We start from the raw sequence: 6,000 nt of genomic DNA on the forward strand, positions 1-6,000 counted from the left end.
TCCAGAAAAGGGCAACTAAAATTATTAGGGGTTTGGAACGGGTCCCATATGAAGAGAGGTTAAAGCGACTGGGACTTTTCAGTTTAGAAAAGAGGAGACCGAGGGGGGATATGATAGAGGTCTATAAAATCATGAGTGGTGTGGAGAGGGCAGATAAAGAAAAGTTATTTATTAGTTCCCATAATAGAAGAACTAGAGGACACCAAATGAAATTAACGGGTAACAGGTTTAAAACTAATAAATGAAAGTTCTTTTTCACGCAGCATGTAGTCAACCTGTGGAACTCCTTGCCAGAGGAGGCTGTGAAGGCTAGCACTATAACAGAGTTTAAAGAGAAGCTAGATAATTTCATGGAGGTTAGGTCCATAAATGGCTATTAGCCAGGGGATACAATGGTGTCCTTGGCCTCTGTTTGTCAGAGGCTGGAGAAGGATGGCAGGAGACAAATGGCTTGATCATTGTCTTTGGTCCACCCTCTCCGGGGCACCTGGTGCTGGCCACTGTCGGCAGACAGGCTATTGGGCTAGATGGACCTTTGGTCTGATCCAGTACGGCCGTTCTTACGTAGATGGTATCCTGAGTCCACGAAAGCTCATGATCCTAGCTACATTGTTTGTTAGTCTATAAAGTGCTACCAGACCATTTGTTGTTGTTGTTGTTGTTTTATTTCCAGATGCTATGAACTAGCATCCCGTGGCTACCTGCCACCTCTTCAGTCATTTCAGCATTTTAGTGTTTAAGACGGTATTATCTAGGGTTATTTTTAGTTACATACGCTTAAGGCTTTTTACGCCTTGTGTCTTTATTTGGCTCGAGTACAGTCTTCGATACAGGCTCATTGCATTATTGCTTTAATTTATAAGCATCACCTAGCAAATACTTAGTCCTGCAGGCACCAGGTATTTCACTTGCGACCCCTGTCCCTCCGGTTGTGAAGAGCGGCAGGGCGGCGGAAGGCAGCTGCCAGCAAGCCGCACAGCGTGGCCGGGGCCGTGGGGCTCCAGGAGCGTGACTCAGCTACAGGAGGAGGCAAGGCAGCGGGAGAGTGGATGCGGAGCAGAAAAGAGGCACAGAGGAGAAAGAGATGGGGGAAAGGAGCCTGCAGGGGGGGAGGGCGTTAAGGACTGCACATGCCATGAAGGAACCCCAGGAGGGCAAGGAGTCTGGTGAGAAGGGGGGGAGGAAGCGACCCAGGGCAGTGAGGGTGGGTGGCCACACACATTCGTTTAGCATTTTAGGGGGTGGTGGTATCACGAATGTTGAGAACCCCTGCTGTAATCCATGTTCCAGCAATCACTTACATGAGTTTAACATCACGTTTTTATGTATGTTTTACCCTAGAAATACACAAACCTTTTAATTTTGAAATAAATCTAAATGCCTGGTGTTCTGTTCATATGCTTTTGCACGGGTGTTGCAGTTTATTCATATTTAAGAACTTAAGTTTTAATTTATTGCTCACCATTTTAGAGTTAGATGTTATCACTGACTTTTTAGCTGTTCTGTTCCCAGCACTTATCAGCTCAGAGGTATTGCTCGCTGCTGGCTGGTTAGGGGCTAAACTCTCCACACCAGATTTAGTGGTTTTCTCTTGGAATGTCAACGTACAGACGACTACACGATTAACCAATAAGCCTCAAGTTATTGGTCAATCCTGTGGATTACACGCATTCTCCCCTCTTACCCGCTGTCTGTCAGAGGCAGCGAGGAGGGAGGAGGCGTGAGCTGATACCTGTCGGAAGCCAGCTTTTAAGTCAGCTTGTCGCAAGAGGGCGCGGTTGTACAGTTGATCAGCTCCCCACAAGCGTTGGATCGGCCTGTTCCCCCACCTCTGTGCTGCTGCCTCTGATACAGAGGAAGCAGTATGGTGGAAGGAGGCAGGCGGGAGCTGATATGCATGAGCACTGTGTGTGGTGGCTTCATGGACCCACCTGTCAAACCCCTTGCTGCCTCTTCGAGAGGCAACAGGGGGAGACAGGAGCTGGTGCTGGCTTCGCAGAGCTGCCTGCCTGCCTGCCCACGCTGCTGCCTGTACCTGAGGAGTGTGCAGAGAGAGGGCGTGACAGTCAGACGGGGCCATGGCAGCGCGTTCCTGCATGGAAGCATTTGGCGCGGCGTGTGGCTTTTGCAGGGGCACGTGTTCGTGACGTATTCCAGTCAGACGGTGTCCTGGCTGCAGTGCCAGGCGGATCCTAGGGTCCCACTCCTGGAGAGCAACACCCCTCCCCTCCCCAGCCGGAGCCTGCAATGGCCCAGACAGTCTGAGAGGGCCAGAGGGAAGAGGCAGGCGGGACAGGGACTCGGGCTCAGGGCCCCACCCGTGACTGCAGCGGGAGCTGGCAGACACTGAGATGGACACGCGCCCTCTCAGGGGGTCTCTTGTTTTGACAGTTCACACCTGGCAACCCCACTCGGTCTCCCATGATGCACTGATGTGGGCGGGGGGATTGTAACTCCTTGGCGCGTTCTGGCACGAGGCAGGAGCTGTGCGTCTCACATCCCTCGCGGGGCAACAAACAGCAGTCACGTGGGCGCTGTGAGCTCTCACAACGTAGCGTCGTGCCGGCACGTGTGGCGCGGTGGACGCCCGCGCCCCGTCCCACGGACCGGAAGTGACGTTTGCTCGGTCCACGGCCTGACAGCAACCAACTGGGAACCGTGACCGGAAGGTGCCCAGGTACGTGCTCCAATCGCGCCCCCCGGGAACAGGGCTCGGAGTCGATTGGGGGGGATTTGAGAGCAGCCTTCAACTTCCTGAAGGGAGGTTCCAAAGAGGCTGCAGAAAGGCTGTTCTCAGTGGTGACAGAGGGCAGAACAAGGAGCAAAGGTCTCAAGTTGCGGTGGGAGAGGTCCAGGTTGGATATTAGGAAAAACTATTTCCCTAGGCGGGTGGGGAAACACTGGGATGGGTTCCCAAGGGAGGCAGTGGAGTCTCCATCCCTAGAGGTGTTTAAGTGTCGGCTTGACACAGCCCTGGCCGGGTTCATTTAGTTGGGATTGGTCCTGCCTAGCGCAGCGGGCTGGACTTGACCTTCTGAGGTCTCTTCCAGCTCTGTGGTTCTAGGATTCTGAGAGAGCGTCTGCACTGGCATGTGCTTTTACGCAAGAGCATCCGTGCCAGTGTGGACGCTCTCTTGCGCAATAAACTCCGATGGCCCTTTTAACCATCGGCCTTTCTTGTGCAAGGAATTCCTGTTACCTGTCCGCACTGGCCTGTGCCGGAAGGGCTCTTGCGCAAGAGGCTTCTTCCTGAGCAGGAGCATCCTAGTTCTTGCGCCAGGAGCCCTGGTTGTACACAGGAGAACGTCAGTTTCCTTGCGCAAGCACACACGGCCAGTGTAGACAGGCAGCAAGTTTCCGCGCAAGAGCGGCCGCTTTGGCGCGAGATGGCGCCAGTGCAGACACAGCCTCAGTGTTTTCAAACCGGACGCAGCCGAGGCAGGCCCCCCCCCCCCCCCCCCCAACCCGCCTCACGCTGCCCCGCTGCACTTTGTAAGGCAGCAGCAGCAGCATCTGCCTGTCCCACACAAGCCTGCTGGGCAGTTGGGTGTCTGTTGGGGGGGGTAGGGAGGAGCAGAGTGGGGGGTTGGGGAGGAGCAGACTGAATAAAGAGTTTGGTGGGGGGAGCAGAGTGGGGGGGGTTTGGTGGTGCTGGAGTAGACTGCAGGGGGGTTGGGGGGGGAGTAGAGTGCAGGGGGGCAGAGTGAGGGGTTGGGGGGCAGACTACAGGGGGGTTTGGTGGGGGGGCAGAGTGGGGGGTTGGAGGGGCAGACTACAGGGGGGTTTGGTGGGGAGAGCAGAGTGGGGGGGGTTTGGTGGTGCTGGAGTAGACTGCAGGGGGGGTTGGGGTGGGGGTATTGGGGGGCAGACTACAGGGGGTTTGGTGGGGGGAGCAGAGTGGGGGGGTTTTGGTGGTGCTGGAGTAGACTGCAGGGGTGGTTGGGGGGAGTAGAGTGCGGGGGGGCAGAGTGGGGTATTGGGGGGCAGACTACAGGGGGTTTGGTGGGGGGAGCAGAGTGGGGGGGTTTGGTGGTGCTGGAGTAGACTGCAGGGGGGGGTTGGGGGGAGTAGAGTGCGGGGGGTTGGGGGGCAGACTACAGGGGGGGTTTGGAGGGGCAGAGTGGGGGGTTGGGGGGCAGACTACAGAGGGGTTTGGGGGGGCAGAGTGGGGGTTGGGGGGGCAGACTACAGGGGGTTTTTGGGGGGGCAGAGTGGGGGTTTGGGGGGCAAGACTACAGGGGGGTTTGGGGGGGCAGAGTGGGGGGGTTGGGGGGCAGACTACAGGGGGTTTTGGGGGGGGGCAGACTACAGGGAGGTTTGGTGGGGGGGCAGAGTGGGGGGTTGGGGGGGCAGACTACAGGGGAGTTTGGTGGGGGGGGGCAGAGTGGGGGGGTTGGGGGGCAGACTACAGGGGGGGTTTGGTGGGGGGGGCAAGACTACAGGGGGGTTTGGTGGGGGGGGCAGAGTGGGGGGGTTGGCAGGTCCTGACGCCACAGGACCAAGCCGGCTGGGCAGTTTGGTGGGGGGGGTCTCTGAGGCGGGGGGGGGGGGGCCGAGGGGAGCAGGGAAAGTAGCCGCGGTGGCTTGTGGGAAACGTTCCGTGCCCCAATCCGCAGCTCCCATAGGCTGTTCGATTGGGCGGGAGCAGCGCAAGTGACATCACAATCCAGCCACTGATCCAGGGGTTGGTCTCGCGCGGTGTCACGCCCAGCGTGAGCGATGCATCCTGGGAGTTGTAGTTCCCACAGTGCGGCCTCCCGGGGCGTGTCTCAGTCCGCCCCGCCCCAATCATAGCCACGCCCCTCCCCGCCCCGGCCGTCATAGCCACGCCCAGCGTGTTCCAGCCTCTCCCCACCCCCAACTGCATCGTAGGGCGCCCCCGCAGCGCTACTCAGGCCCCGCCCCTGTCTGCCCCCGCCCCGCGGTACTCAGTTCCCCCTCCTCTGCACAGCCCCCCCCCCGAACTGCACCCCCCCTCCCCCACCTTCCACCCGACCCTGCATCCCCCGCTCCATTCTACACCCCCCCCCCCCCACCCAACTTGCACCTGTTACCCCCCCCCCCCCCCCAGGCCATTCTACACCCCCCACCCAACCTGCACCTGTTACCCCCCCCCAGGCCATTCTACACCCCCCCACCCAACCTGCACCCTGTTACCCCCCCCCCAGGCCATTCTACACCCCCCCACCCAACCTGCACCTGTTACCCCCCCCCCGGCCATTCTACACCCCCCACCCAACCTGCACCTGTTACCCCCCCCCCCCCCCAGGCCATTCTACACCCCCCCCACCCAACCTGCACCTGTTACCCCCCCCCCCGGCCATTCTACACCCCCCACCCAACCTGCACCTGTTACCCCCCCCCCCGGCCATTCTACACCCCCCACCCAACCTGCACCTGTTACCCCCCCCCCAGGCCATTCTACACCCCCCACCCAACCTGCACCTGTTACCCCCCCCCCACGCCATTCTACACCCCCCACCCAACCTGCACCTGTTACCCCCCCCCACGCCATTCTACACCCCCCACCCAACCTGCACCTGTTACCCCCCCCCCAGGCCATTCTACACCCCCCACCCAACCTGCACCTGTTACCCCCCCCCGGCCATTCTACACCCCCCACCCAACCTGCACCTGTTACCCCCCCCGGCCATTCTACACCCCCCCACCCAACCTGCACCTGTTACCCCCCCCCAGGCCATTCTACACCCCCCCCACACCCAGTGCAAGCAACACACCCTGCCCAACTGCACTCCCCTCCCGCTCCCCCCCAGTCCTTTCAACACCCTCAACCCAACCTGCACCCCCATTCTTCTCACTCTCCAGTCCGTTCAGCACCCCTAGTCCAACGTACACCCCCATTCCCCCGCTTCCCAGTCCAACCTGCATCCCTAGCCGGACCTGCCCCCAGTGCTTCCCACACCCCCTTTCACTCCACCCCCAATCCATTACACCCCCAGTCCAACAGCACCCCCACTCCTCCTACCGCAGCCTAACCTG

Source organism: Pelodiscus sinensis, unplaced genomic scaffold (assembly GCF_049634645.1).
Source record: "Pelodiscus sinensis isolate JC-2024 unplaced genomic scaffold, ASM4963464v1 ctg62, whole genome shotgun sequence".
In the NCBI taxonomy this organism is placed as follows: domain Eukaryota; kingdom Metazoa; phylum Chordata; order Testudines; family Trionychidae; genus Pelodiscus; species Pelodiscus sinensis.